A 16,378-nucleotide genomic window follows, 5' to 3' on the forward strand; every position below is an offset into this window, starting at 1 on the left:
CCATTCACATAAAAGTAACGGCTATAAGATTTTCGATCTGAGTGACCTTCTGGAACCTCTGCTTGAGTTGAGGGAGACCAGACTTTCTCTATAGAATCTTCAAGGTGTTAGCATTTTAGTTCTTATTGCTTTCCGATTCTAGTTTACCTGTTCTGGCGTGATTTTTTCAGTGATTTTGTGGGAGATGACTCCAATGAATGAATAGTCCGAATTTTCGTGACAAGGGAAGTTTGTAAAATTTATAGATACAGCTGTCAGGTTCTTACCATAATTCTCTATTATAATGCAGCTTCATATATCCATAAAGTATCGGCGTTCTACTTGATCAGGTCTCTGGAAGATTAGAAATAAATAAAAATATTTGGTTTGTTATTTTAATAGTCAACCAGCGCTTTTGACCAGAATTTTTTACTTCAGCTCGGCTCGGCTCGTTTTCATGGAGAAAGCTCGTGTTCGGCTCGGTTCGACTCTGCTCGATTTTGTTCGATAAAAGCTCGTGTTTGGCTCGTTCGTTAACGAGCTCGAGCTCGAACACAGTTTTCTGTTTGTTAAGAAAGTTTGGCTCGGCTCGGCTCGTTAGAAACAAAAAACTAAAGCTCGGGTCGATCAAAACTCGGCTCGACTCGGTTCGTGAACAACCCTAATTCTTTAACTTCCTGTTAACAGTAAAGAAAGCAAAAAACACCAAAGCTTCCTGTTAATCCGATTTATATAAATTAAATACCCAAAATTTAACAAATTAGAAGCCCTAGAATATGGGTTTGTAAACAAATTCTAAAAACCCCTCTAAAAATTTAGGGTCCATGAACCAACTCTAAAAATCCCCAAAAATCAGGCTTTGTAAACAAATATTAAAGAACCCTACAAAATTACGGTTTGTAAACCCCATTTCAACCAATTATAACCAGGGTGTACTTTTTATTAGAGCTTTGAAAAGAGAGAACAAACCGTGGATCTTTGAAACAGAGTTGAGCAGATAAACCGGAACTTTGCGACTGAGCTTTGAAAAGAGATGGGCGGTGGCGGTGGCGGTGGTAGTGGGGGTGGCAAGCGGATTCGGTTATGATGTTGCTATACATCATTCTTTCAATTTTAGGCCATATTAATATTTTTTGTGTCAGCACTATTTTTGGATGTTGTTGAAGACCATTTATGGTGTTGTAAGAGTATTATTTATTTTTACTATTGTTTATTCTATTTTTTTCAAATATTCTTGATGAAAAGTTTGTTGTGAATCTACGCTTTTGTCACTTATGTCCATAGGATTTATGAAAAGATTTGGAGTATTGGGATTCAACGTTGTTTATTTCTTGATATAATACGTGTGTACAAAGTTGTCAATCATAGAGGAGGTCTCGACCATGGCTATTAATGTCAATGAAGAGATTAATCGCCGAAAGTGCTCCTAATCTAATTCGGTGCTTTCATTTTGCCGAATATTGATAAACACGATATTCTATCAACTTGTCTAGTTCGTAGAAAATCTGGAGTAGTCTTGTTGTCCTGTATATACAATGGAAGAAACTTTTATGTTCTTAAAATTATGTAATTTAGAAAATAATGTTTCAAGAAAATATTGTATTAAGTGATAAGAAAATGTAAGAACAAATCTCCTCATGAATTCAATATAAGGCATGTATTTTAAGTACTAAACTAATATTTTTTGATTTTATCAATAGATGATACACAATATTCTAAAATTAATAACTTAAGAAAATAAATTACTTTTCCTTTTAATCTAAAAATTATAAATACTTATAGGATACGTCTAAATTTAGCATATTTTCTAAAACAAGGATGATTTTCTTATTGTACAACCTTAAGTGAAGCAAGCTACAATCCTAGTAGTATATATATAGTAGTGTGACTGTGGTTGAAGTCTTGAAGCATATAATCAATCAAGCCTAATGATAGCAAAAAATTTCACTACTTTGTGTGTGCTTGATAGTGTTAAAAGGCTATCCCTTTACCAAGTCATCGCCAGCAATCAGCTCTTCTCCATTGGTGGATAAGGGCAAGTTCATTTCTTGCATTGCCTAAAAACTTTCTTTATTCTCATTCGAAAAAGACTCTCCCCCGGCAAGGTTTTACATATAGGGCCATGGGCCATCTGCTATCTTTATCTTGCTTGCTGTTCTTTTCTTTAATAAACAGAAGACCTTTCTTTATATGATACCTATGACCAAACTATTCCTACTCTTTCTTTGCTTCTTTGCTGAAGAAAGAAATCTAAAAGTTATTTTGTGATAAGATTTAATATCTAATATTTTATGAACATATTGCTTGTTCGATCATTATCAATCACTAATTCATATATAGATATATACATGTATAAATTTTGACGAGAAATTTATCCCTTTTGTCACGTTTATATGTGTATATTCAGTATTTTACTAAAAGGAACTAGGACACCTATCACTATATTGAAAAACCACTTGGTTTAACAATGTCGGTTTAATAATGTCATAATCTTTCATTCCCGACTGCCACATATCTTGCTATATTTTTTTTCATATCACTATTTCATTATCTGCTCTTAATTTCTATATATACTTGTTTCCTAGCTCAAATCAAAATCTCCGTGGTTTATACTATCTTTATTTCTCCTCTCTATTTCTCTCTCTAGAATTCTTATGTCACACATTTTTCATAAATTTAGATCTTGATTCACCTACACTTTTAACTCTTTAACCACTTATAACACTACCACCAAAAATATCTTATTGTACTTGGTTGTTTGCTATTTATTCCTTATTTGTTGATTTTTCTTTCCACTTTGTTTGATTTGTTTAATTTTTTTATTATGCATGCAACTTGGTCAATTTTTAAATAGTTTTCCAAAATAATTTTTTTTTGCCAAAGTTCATACTAAATTTTAAATAAATGAGACTGAATCAAAACCAAATTTATGCTTTTTTTAAAATAAAATAAAATTTTATGTTTAAATTTATCTTTGTGATAATTAAGGGGAATCCAATCTTGATCCAAACCATATATGTAACTTTTAAATAATATATTTATTAATTTTATTTTAAGTTTGAGTTTCAGTTGAGTTTAGGTTTTGAACATATTTTATTAATACTGGCATATAACACATGCGATGTATATTTATTTGAATGTCTTTTTATATTTTATATCATTTTTCATATTAGAATACTATAATCATATTCTCTATGATTGTATTACTGATCCTTCTTATCATATTCTTTATGGTTATTTTACGATTCTTTCTAATTAGTTTTAGAGGTACTATAATACAAATACGTATATAGTGTTGATGGAACAATTTGGTAACAACAAAATTTGAGGTTCGTAGCCGGAAACAAGATCTGTGACGGTGGTTCTTTGTTGGAAACGTGAACAGTAATCGATGGATTCGATGAACAGTATTCGTCGGAAAAGATGAACAGTGTTTGGTGGTGGTGATTATTGGGGGCTGAGATTGCTTAGGGTTAGTGGTGGCTTCTTAGGCTCTTGCTTCTGACCCCTTGCAATTTGCTAGGTATCCCTATTTGTAGGGAATCAAGCCCACGTAGTTCTTGGGGAACAAGAAACCTAATAGGCTTAGATTTCTTATCCTGAGGCCCAATAGGAAACCCACTGGAAACTGTCTTTCACTAACTTTAGGAATGTCCGTCGATGAGGCCCAACCACAAAAGCCCAAGGCTCGTCTGCGGCTTCGAGACTTCACGGATAAGGCATCTCCCTGGCCAAGGATAAACCTCCGCTACCAGCTGTTTCTCTAGTCCGCGGACGCAGGTATAGCCGTAGTTCACCCCAAATATTGGACGCATCCTTGTCCCCCGATAAGGAGCCCCTACCAGATTGCAGGACAAGTGATCCCAAGCTTTTGGGTGCAAAGTGCAGGATACTCCAAAGTCTCCCAACGAGGAAACCCGTTGACTACAGAGACAGAGCTCCCAAAACACACACCAGATTTCATCCCACATCCCCAATGAGGATACCCATTGACTACAGGAGGAGGCCTTCAGTCCAGGCATACCCCTGGAGGTCTCTGACCACGGACACCGCCTTTTCTGTAGATATGCTACAGGAAGGAGTTCTTCAATAGAGTACCTGCATCAAATAGGTTAGTAATAATAAACTCCATCTTCCTTGAGCCTTCCACGGAATCCGTCCAAGCAGCCATGTCTGGAACCTGTCCAAAACCATTTCCCACATAGGGCACGCCCTACGCTCTTTTCAGAACACATTGAAGGTCCTTTACATCATGAGGGTGCGCCTCCTTCCCTGAGGGGAGGGCGCGCCTTCTCTACTGTCCAAGCGTTCATTGATTGTTCTTCCCCAAGTGTCCTAGCAGTCTATCAAGCAGCATGTTCAAGTCAAGTTCTGTGCCAAACTGAGAGTGAGGGCGCGCCCAAGTGTTTCTCTTGGCGTCGCTCTGGTCATCAATCCTTTGATTTCTCTTATTAAGAGGGCGCGCCCTAACTTGTCCAAAGGTAAGGGCTTGCCCTAACTTTTTCAAGGGCTTTGGCTCGCGCCAACCTGTCCAAGGGCTTTGACTTGCGCCAACCTGTCTGAGGGATTTGGCTTGCGCCAACCCGTCTAAGGGCTTTGCCTCGTGCCAACCCGTCTAAGTGCTTGGCCTCGTGCCAACCCAGCCACGAAAACTCATTTTCTTGACCGATCTTTCTTGGCCGTCCATCCTTGGTCGTCCGCCCTTGGCCGTCCGCCCTTGGCTGTCCGCCCTTGGCTGTCCGCGAAAACCCGTTTTCTTGGCGTTCGCCCAAATTGAATTATGTCCACCCGGATTTGACCCGGATATCTTCCGTACCAAATTCTGGCTATAACATATAGTTATTATAAGAAATTTGTAATCCAACGGATGATATGCTAACTTAAATAATCAACCGAGATAGGATGTTTTTGGTAGTATACTGACCAAAAATCCTAATAAGAACTACTTACGCTGAGTATGTATAATGATATTATTTTCGAACTCTACTTGAATAGGATTGAACTGGAATTTCATGATTCATATCAATTTTGATTTACCTTTCGTGCTAAAACATGGATCAAGCACAATTGATCGAGAAAGTTTAACTATGGCATAAAATTTAATTATGTTTTGTAAGAATTTCCTTCTTAAAAAGTTTAGATCCAATATTTTTGAGGTCTTCATCTTGATTAACCTTTTCTGTATGAATTTGTTACAGCAAACAAATAATGAAGAAATTGCTCTAGAAAAGATGAGTTGCCCTTGAAAAAACTTGCTTTTGGAGGTAATTCTTCTTTCACATTTTAAAAAATTAAAGTTTCAATGTTCTTTTATCTTTTTAAGTCTAGTTAGTTTTTGGTTTAGTGGTTTTCGTCATAAATTATTTTATACAAATCTCTTATTTAGTGAAGAAATGGATATATTAAAAAATATGCCCAAAAGTCCAGAGTAGTGGCTTTGATTTAACTTAGAGCGGGTTGCCCTTTGCCCTTAAACGACGTCGTTGTGAAACTTGGCATCAAATCTTTTTTGGCATCTTTAGCCTCTTTAAAAATATACTCGGTACTATAAATAAAGAAACTTTAAACTCTAATAATTTTTTGAAATGCAAACTCACAAAACCCTAGATTAACTTTTTAATTCTCCTAGTTATTGTGAATCCCTAAAAATATAGATCAGGAGGCCTTCCAAATCCATGGGTAGTCTATTGATTAATTCTTTGGTCCCGCATTAAACAATAATCGGTATTTTTCGATTTTGGACTTACCCTATTTTTATCTATTTATTTCTTCTAACTAAAACACGTCCTCCGAATATAACTGGAAAGTCTATTTAATAAAATAGAATAATAATATAATTAATAATAATTAACGAATTACTTTTTACAGCTAAATCACATTACCTTTTCAAACTACCTATTTTAACCAAACACTCCTTTCTTTTCCAAAAATAACGTGGACATATTTATTCAAAAAAATAAATTATTATATAATAACTATTATAGCTAATTACCATTTTCAACTAAGACGCACTAAACATTGAACGAGACTTCTTTTTTGGTTCACATTAATTTTACCGAATCTTCGATACTGTCATTTCGAAATGTCCGCCTCAACCGCTGTTTCACCTCCCAAAGAGCAAAGCTGGCTTGATGAGCGTAGATGAGGAAGCGGGAGCTTACCTCCATTTTACTTAAAAGTTTTATTCGTCTTACTAATAAAATTATAATTAGAAAAAAAATCAATTTTTTCCGACTAAAAATGTCTTTTTTATTTCTCCCAAGTAAAACACCTACTCTAAATATCAAGGAAAGTATATTTAACAAAATAGAGTAATAATATATAATTTTTACTCTTTCCGTCCCTTCCAATTATTTTTTTATATTTTTAAGAGAATGTTTGACACATATTTTAAGTTGGGTATAAATTACAGTTTTGTATTTTTTCACATTTATTATTTTAGAAGAAAAATATAAACATTCAATTTTTTTTTAAAAAAAGAAAATTGTAAAAATAAGATACATAACTATATTTTATTAGCAAGTTAGCTTGTAGACAATCTCTGAGAAATATAAAGGAATAACAAAACAAATTTCTTTTTACAATTAAAACACATTATCTTTCTAACTACATTTTTTAACCAAACCCTTCCTTTCTTTTCTATTAACATGGGCATATTTATTTAACAAAATAGAATAATGATATTATAATTATTATAATTAATTCTCATTTTCACCAAAAATGCACTAAACATTGAAACTTTGGTACAATACTTGTTGATTTTTCCCACTTATTCTTACTTAGAAGTTTAAAGAAATTTTGATTTATTTATTATTGAGATTTTTGTAGGTTAATACACAAGTCACTATCTTTCCCTATTTAATATAGTATATAAAAGTCTAATATATACATAAAATTTAAATCTTTCTATATATAATAGCGGGCGGAATTGAACCAAAATCTATCCATTAGTTCTAACACTACAATACCACTATGACATTAAAATTTCAGCTTCCTATTGCAATTCACGAAATTACTTTTTTAGTCATATTTTTCCGTTCATATATATTAATTTAGTTAGCTATATATTTCTAAATAAATAAAGTTACAATTTAGATAATAATTTTGATCAATATCTAACATATAAAGATAACCATTATACGAAAAATATAAATAATTTAAGACATGACATGTATTTGGTAGATAATATAATATATTTCCAAGTAATCGACTTGTTAAAATCTACGATATTATATATAAGAATCAATTAACAATGTCAAATAATCAAGTTCACACTAATACGAAAAATAAAAAAATAAAGTTTATAATGCGTATTTATTCAATAAAAATAATATTGTTAGACATTTACATAATATAATTTTGAGAAAATAAACTGCTATATTTTAGAAATTTGACCAAATTGACAACAAAAAATTAAATAAGTCAACAATTATGGGATAATTGGGATCGTGTTAGATGTACACATAATGTATAAATTTATTCAATTTTAATTTCGACCAACATATTTAGGTTTATTTTGAACATAACATAATAATCTATTTGATTTTAAAAGAAATATTAAAATTTGACCATTTTTCTAAAATAAATGAAAAAGTCATAGAAAAACCTCACAATTATTACTATCTATCTAAATTACAAAATTTCAATTGGATAAACACGATTGTTTTTGCTTCAAATGTGGTCGAAGTTATTCAAATTTCAGTTTCTCATTATCCCAAAATTCTGAATTTTTTAATATTATAAAATTTCAGAATTCTCACTATCGTCACAAAATTTTAAAACTTTGTACGCGGAATTCTGGTATTGGTAGAAAACGGCCAGTGTCCCGCACGAGCTATTACGTTAATTAAATAAATAAAATTCGAAGATACTTAAAAAATATTTGAATTTAAATTTAAAAATTAAAAACAGAAAATGTTATATAATAAAATATAATTTAAGCATGCTTTTATGCTAGTTTATGTATTAAATAGAACTAGCTTAAAACTTGTGCGATACACGGTTGTTTTAAATAATTGTCATTTTATTATTTGTATTTTGATATTTTATTAATTATATATGTTAAAAAAGTAAGTATATCTGAATAAGTATAACTAGATATCTTTCATTATATTCTAATAACTATTTATAATAATTAGATTTTAAAATAAATAAGTTTATACACTGACACAATAATTAGATGCTGAAAATATATATTCGGCCCAATTAAATAGGTCATGCATTTCAATTGTGATATTTTAATTTACAAATACTTAGATTGTTGATAAGATTTAAATATTTTACTAATTTATATGATTACTATTATATCTGAATATATATTTGATTTAAAAATTTCAATGATTATAATTTACGCTATAAAACGACAACGGATTATAATCGGAGATTGAAGTGATTTTTTATTAGTGATTTAGCTTGATATAAGCATGTTAGTGCTAATGTTGATATGGTATATATTCTCCGATACTTTCAGTTTAGGATCAGTTTCAAAACGTATAATGAGAGTCGAGACATATGCAATCTATCAACTAAGGCCTATATATAAGTGCATGTGACCATGTGTAATTATTTTCTCTAATCTTGTAGTTTATAAGAACGTGTGTGATACATAGATTATTTTTAATATATTTTTTGAATTTATTTATATTTGAAATTTTAAAATATGAAACTTGTCATTTAAGATATTTAATAATATTATTTGATAATAATTAAACATACACATACACGTATATGTAAGTGATATCCTTGAAATAAGACATATCTTATAAAAAATAATATTATTGGCTGTGATATATAGTTTTATTGAAATTTATAGCTGTGCATAGAGATGATAACAATATTTTATTTAAAAGATAAATTTTAATATTGATTGTAGTACAAATTACCCTTAGTTTGATTTTTGTCTTCTTTTGACCCAGATCAATTGTACACATTATTTTGTTATAGTCTAAGACAGATTATACCGACTAAATTCAACTAATTATTTTCAGCTTTAATTTAATTTGTTTAAGCTCAAATATATGATATAATTATTTTAGCCCCTTTAAAATTATATTATTTATTTATTTAGAAAAATATATATTATTTTATTTTAATTGGTCTAAATATTTTTTATTTTAATTTTTTTTCTTGGAATAATAGTATTAAACTTTTTTAGCCTTGTTGAATAGTATATAATGTTTTATTTTCTGCTGACACTACTCCACAAAGTGACGAATTTTAATAGTGCAGATGGAAAAAAATAGTATGAAAATGATAGAAATAGAACCTATAGTTACATAAGCCCATTAGTTCAACCAAATCCAAGTATATATATTTAGTTTGTTTAAAAATCTTTTTAATGCAGGTTCAATATTATTTTGTTTTAGTGAGGATGAGTAATATATTATCTTAGTTCAGTTTGAATATTAATTTGTTTAACCCATGTAACAAAGCAAATTAATTATGTTTAGTTTTTTTATTTGTTTTTTTAGCCCGGATGAACGGTATAATTTTATAAAACTGAATGAATAGTGTGTATTATTTTCTTTTATCCCAGGCCATTGTACTTGCCAACGAATCATCTTTTGATTTGAATAATATTTTAGTCGGTTCAATAGTATTATTTTTTTGGGCTCGGGTGAATATTATGTATTATTTTGTTTTGTCTCGAATTCATTATACATATTTATTTATAATTATATTTATGTTATTATTTTGTTTCTAATTAAATTAAATGATAAGATTTTTATTTTTTCTTAATATAATTAAACTTGAAATATATGTCTATATTTTATGTTATTTGTAATTAAGTTATTATTTTGACATATGTCGCGTATCTTTTGATGGATTCAAAAGAGAATGAAATTGTTTATTTTAGCTAAAAAACTTTAGTTTGCGATAGGAGTTTGTTAGGAGGAACAGTTCAAGGGTGCTAATTAGATTCGACTGCGTATAAGCCATAAGGATATGTACTGTTTTGTCGGAAGGTTTCTTGTTAAGGATCATGGGTCCCGCGTTGGTTTTTGAATTAATATTAAATACTTAAAGAAGAATAATTAGTTAGTTTAATAAAAATAATAAAGTAAGGATAATTAAGTAATTTCAGCAAGTACCGACCGACCGGCTATCAAACTTTTAATATTTTATCTTCATATAATAGTATAGATAGTATAGAAGATAGATAAATAATCAGCATATATTAAAAATAATTGTCCATAATATTTTTAGAGAAAGATTTGTTTTATTTTGAGAAAATAAAAAGACAACGTGTTTTACTTAAAAAATGTATAGATTAAAAAGAATTGTCTAAAATATTTGTAGAGAAATGGTTGTTTTAATTGGTGAAAATAAAAAAGGCATTGTGTTTACTTATAAAAAAGGTACTCCCTCCGTCCCTCCCAATTGTTACCGTTTCTGGGAGAGTGTTCAACACGCATTTTAAGATGGATAAAATGTATAGTTTTATAACTTTTTCTAAATATTTTCTTTTTCTGAATAAAAATAGAATGTTTAAAATTTTATTCAGGAAAATAAAATTTTTAAAAAAAGTTAAAGAAATATACTTTTTCACCCTCCTAGAAACGATAACAATTGGGAGGGACGGAGGGAGTAATTGGTTAGATATTAAATAAGGGCAATTAAGTAAAATATTAATTTTTTTAAGAAAGGGCAATTATGTAATTGAAGAAAGGACTGTAATATTTAGTATTTAAAATAATTATATCGATTGATTAATTATTCGACCGTAAAGTTTATTTTGTTTATAATTGAATTGTAAGATAATGCTTACTTTAAGTATATTTGTCTTTACATTAATAGTAAAAATTATATATAAATAAATATTTTTTACGATGGACTCGTACAAAATATATCCGCGATAGCTAATGGTTAGGGGTGCAGATGGTTTTGACTTTTGCATTTATTTAAGAACAGAGGTTTTTTGTATTGTCTTAAATGATGAGATGAGATTGTTAGAGCTTAATAAAGTCTTTAAGTAAAACAATAATTAAATAAAATAAACAATTATGTAGCTGAAAAAGGTTATTTATTAGTTATTAGTGGTTATAATGTTATTATTCTATTTTATTAAATAAACTTGTGTGTGATATTTAGAGAAGTTGTTTTAATTGAGAGAAAGTAAAAAAGTAATGTATTATAGTTGAAAACGATTTTTATTTCTTATCATTTTATAATTGGATTACTAAGTCTAATAAAACTTTTAAGTAAAATAAGGGTGATTCAGTAAATTCAGCGTGTACCAAAAAATAAATATCCACGACAGCTTATGGTTAGAGGTGCATATGGTTTTGACTTTTGCATTTATTTAAGAACAGAAGGTTTTTGTATTGTCTTAAACAATGAGATGAGATTGTTGGAGTTTAATTAAGTCTTTAAGTAAAACAATGATTAAATAAAATAAACAATTAAGTAGCTGAAAAAGGTAATTTATTAGTTATTAGTGGTTATAATATTATTATTCTATTTTATTAAATAAACTTGTCTGTGATATTTAGAGAAGTTGTTTTAATTGAGAGAAAATAAAAAAGGTAACGTGTTATAGTTGAAAACGATTTTTATTTCTTATCCTATTATAATTCGATTACTAAGTCTAATAAAACTTTTAAGTAAAATAAGGGTAATTCAGTAAATTCAGCGAATAAACAAGTACTGTACCAAAAATTTTAATGTTTCTTCTGTAAAATAAGGGTAATTCAGGCGTGTACCAAAAAATCAGGTATTTTACCAAAACTTTTAATATTTCGTTTTTAATATAATAGGAATAGATAGATATAATGTATTAAAATGGGGAACTTCTATGAGACTACTGCCCAACCTAAATTAGACACCTGAATCGGACTCTCTGGACCATATATACCTAATTTATTGTAAATTAACCAGAAATCTAAAGGCAAACTCATAAAACCCTCAACAAATTTACAAACCAAACCAATTTTTAGAGCAGGCGGCGGCTTTACAAATCCATGGATGAAATCTATCCAAACCCTCTCATTTCTCCACCGAGAAAGCACAGGAAGATGACGTTAAACAATAATCAATACGTTTCGATTTTTGACTTACCTGAAGAACTCTCAGGAGAAATTCTCATAAAACTACTGGTAAAATCTATCTTCCATTGAATGTTTGTATCAAAATTATGCTATATTTACATGCCTACTATCTCTGCTGGTATGAATCATTGCATGATATATTGTGTGTCTATCATTTTTTTAGAAGATCGTCACGAGCCTAACATATATTTGTGATATATTTATTATTGGTGTTTATAGTCTGAATACTAAATATCTGTAATATGCTTTGATACCAAGATTGATATATATATATATATATATATAGCATATATATAGTAGTGTAATCGTGGTTGAAGTCTTGAAGCATATAATCAATCAAGCGTAGTGACTCTAAAAAATTTCACTAGTTTGTGTGTGCTTGATAGTGTTGAAATGCTATTTCACTAGTTTGTGTGTGCTTGATAGTATTAAAATGCTATCCCTTCACCAAGTCATCGCCAACAATCAGCTCTTCTGCCTTGTGGATAAGGGCCAGTTCCTTTCTAGTATTGCCCAAAAACTTTCTTTATTCTCATTTGAGAATGACTCTTCGGCGGCAAGATTTTACATACAGGGCCATCTGCTTTCTATATCTCGCTTGCTATTATTTTCTTCAATGAATAGAAGACCTTTCTTTGTATGGTACATATGACCGAGCTATTCCTACTCTTTCTTTGCTAAAGAAAGAAAGTTAAAAGATATTTGTGATAAGATTTAATATCTAAGATTTTATGAGCATATTTCTTGTTCGGTCGTTATCTATCATTAGTTCATATAGACATATATACATGTATAAAGTTTGACCAACAATTTATCCCTTTTGTCACGTTTACATGTCTATATTCAGTATTTAACTAAAAGGAGTTAAGACATCTATCACTATATTGAAAAGCCACATAGATTAACAATGTCGGTTTAACAATATCACGGTCTTTCATCCACGAAGACTCCCCGACTGCCACGTATCTACTAGATTTTCTTTTTCATTTCATTCTTTCATTATCTATTCTTAAATTCTATAGATACTTTTTTCCTAGCTCTAATCTAAATCTCTGTGGTTGATACCATCATTATTCTCCTCTCTATTTGTCTCTCTAAAATTCTTCTGTCACTTTTTTCACAAAATAAGATCTTGATTCACCTACAATTTCAACTCTTTAACCACATATTGATTATATCTTCAATAATACTACAACAAAAAATATCTTAATGTAAGTTTAGGTTTTGAAAATGTTTTATTAATAATAGCTTATAACCCATGCGATGTACAGTTATTTGAATGTCTTTAACTTCGTTATATCGTTATTCATATTAGAATACTGCAATCATATTCTCAATGATTGTATTGCGGATCCTTCTTATCATATTCTTTATGGTTATTTTAAGATTCTTTTTAATTAATTTTAGAGGTACTATAATACAGTTACACACATAGTTATTATAAGCAGTTTGTAATTTAACTGATGATATGCTAACTTTAATAATTAACGGATAGAGGATTTTTTGGTAGTATAATGACAAAAAATCCTAATAAGAACCACTTAGGCTTAGTATGTATAAGGATATTACTTTCGAACTCTATTGTGAATAGGACTGAACTTGGATTTCATGATTCATATCGATATTTGATTTACCCTTCGTGCTAAAACTTGGATCAAGCACAATTTTTTTTACTAATTTGGAGAAGCACAATTGATCGAGAAAGATTAACTATGGCATAAAATTTTAACTATGTTTTGTTTGAATTTCCTTTCGAAAAGCTCGTATCCAATATTTTTGAGGTCTTCAACTTGATTAACCTTTTCTTTATGAATTTGTTACAGCAAACAAACAATGAAGAAATTGCTCCAGAAAAGATCGAGTTGCCCTTGAAAAAGCTTGCTTTTGGAGGTAATTCTTCTTTCACATTTTAAAAAGTTAAAGTTTTAATGTTTTTTTTATCTTTTTAAGTCTAGTTAGTTTTTGGTTTAGTGGTTTTCGTCAAAAATTATTTTATACATGTTCTCTTGTTTAGTGAAGATGTTTGGATAAATTAAAAAGAAAAGATATCAGGATGAATTAGGTAGTGGTTTTGATTTTACTTAGAGCGGGTTACGCTTTGCCATTTAAAGAAGTTTTTGTGAAACTTGGCGTCAAATTTTTTCCGGTATCTTTAGCCTCTTTAAAAATATACTGGTTACCATAAACAAAGAAACTTTAAACTCTAATATAATTTTTTCAAATGCAAACTCACAAACCCTAGATAAACTTTGTAATCCTCGTAGTTGTTGTTAATCCCAATTTTTGGATCAGGCGGCCTTCTAAATCCGTGGGTAGTCTATTGATTAAATCTTTTGGTTAATCATACTCGGTTATTGTTGGTGTTTACAGTCTGAACACCAATACATAAAAAAAAGTCATGAATTTTTTATTGATGGCATTGAGGGCCATGATGTTGATTTTTTTAATGGTGCTGCATATTGGATAGGGTGTAATGCGCTTCACCATCAAATTGTAATATGCTTTGATAACTAGACTGATATGATTCGAAAAATCTTGTTGCCATTTTAGGGTAAGGCTAAAATTTTCTATATTCATCGATGAGGAGGCCATCACGAGGGTTTTGGAGTATAATTTCACGATAAAAGAAATATGTCAATTACATAGGAGCAGTGTTATTAAAAGCGCACATATGTGCTTGCATATGCGAGATGCGATGCGTTGCGAGGCTAAAGCGCACTATTTTACTTTTTTGTTGATGGTGCTGTTGACCGGACTGTTAATCGAGTAGTTTTTAAGGAAAGAGGTCATAACAAAGCCATAATACCTAAGTTAGCCAACGGATACACATTACACAAATGTTACGGTACAAATATACAAACATATATATAAACACACTTACAAGGCAGTTCAATTAAACTAAAACGATGTGAAGATAGTCAGGTTGTGATAATCGATTGTTGTTTGGATTTAGTTGATATATTTATGGATGCTGTTAGTTTTCGTATTCTTTCTATTAATAAATTTGGTTTAACACTTAAACACTAAAATGTTGTGCAATATTTTGACGCGGGTTGTGAATATATTCCTACTTTGTAGAACAAGTGGATGGAGTCTTTTCCCAATTTTTTTTCAACGGCAACAACAGTTGAAGTTATATCATCTGGATTGATGGGTAGTCGGAATGGCTTGTTACAAATGGTAACATATATTCATTTCATTCACTTTTTCTCCACTTCTGTATAATCTTTGTATGCAATATGGTAGAAACATCTTGAAAATGAATTTATTATTGTTTCAGATGTATGAAGAGTTGCAGGTGTTGTCCCCTTTAGTGCCAACCCGTGAATTCTATTTTCTTCGTTTTTGTCAGCAAATTGAGCAAAATGCATGGGCTATAGTTGACGTTTCCTATGACTTTCCCCAAGGACCTTTTTCTAATTCTCAGAGTCCAGTTCATCGTCTACCTTCTTGGTGCTTAATTCAAGATATGCTCAATGGCCACTCGAAGGTCTTGTTAAGTCTTTATATCGCAACCATATGTGTTTTGTGTTTTCTGACCAGGCTGTCTTAATATATTTCATGATGACAGATTACTTGGATGGAACACACGGAAATAGAAGATATTGTTAGAAAATGGAAAGTTTGACGCATATTTTATATATTTTCTTGATATGATTTCCGGAAACTAACACTTGGAAGTTGTTCCTTGACATGAGGACTTAAACTTTCATATTTGGATCTAAGATATTTTTTTAGTGGAATCCATGATATATTGAGACAAAGTTGCTTGTTTGAAATGGGTTATGGGGATTTTATCCCACATTGGTATTGTAAAAGAAAGATATTGAGTTTATATAGCATCTTGTGTTAGTTTTGTTTACAACTACTAGCATAAGTGGAATGCTTGTGTGGCCTAGTGCTAGTGGTAACTCTTATATTTTTCTTTTCTATTATAAGTTTAATTATTTATATTGATTATTTAATTATTAATATAAAATATATTGAGTAAGGATTATTTTAATCATACTCCGAATATATTTTGTAATATTAATATTAATTAATCAGGATATAATATAAATAATAAGGAAAACCCATTTTGTTTACTTTTTCTGTTTTGTTACTTGGTGTACCACATCGAGTAAAATAGAAGAAGAGCAACTTGAGATGCCTATATATTGAGAGGTATACTTGAGATTAAATGATACAAGTCTCGGTGCCTACCTCGCAAACATATATGAGTTGCATAGGTTTTTTGGGCAAACTGAGGTGCGAGTCGCTGTTGATCATTGTTGGTTCTGTGGCCAGATTGATCTGTTGCTGTTTTATCCTGAAAGTGATATTGCTGCATTCCATCACAGCTTAAGTGGAGG

The 16,378-nt window shown here is 30.3% G+C and overlaps 1 long non-coding RNA gene across 1 annotated transcript; it reads left to right on the top strand.

The window, feature by feature from the left end:
• Positions 1-11,911: 11,911 nt before the first annotated feature.
• LOC141671027 (uncharacterized) lies at positions 11,912-15,639 on the top strand. The gene is made up of 4 exons (XR_012554900.1): positions 11,912-12,074; positions 13,850-13,916; positions 15,105-15,206; positions 15,307-15,639. It is a non-coding gene; the product is annotated as an uncharacterized LOC141671027 (long non-coding RNA).
• Positions 15,640-16,378: the final 739 nt, after the last annotated feature.

The sequence above is a fragment of the Apium graveolens genome, chromosome 7 (assembly GCF_009905375.1).
Source record: "Apium graveolens cultivar Ventura chromosome 7, ASM990537v1, whole genome shotgun sequence".
NCBI lineage: Eukaryota > Viridiplantae > Streptophyta > Magnoliopsida > Apiales > Apiaceae > Apium > Apium graveolens.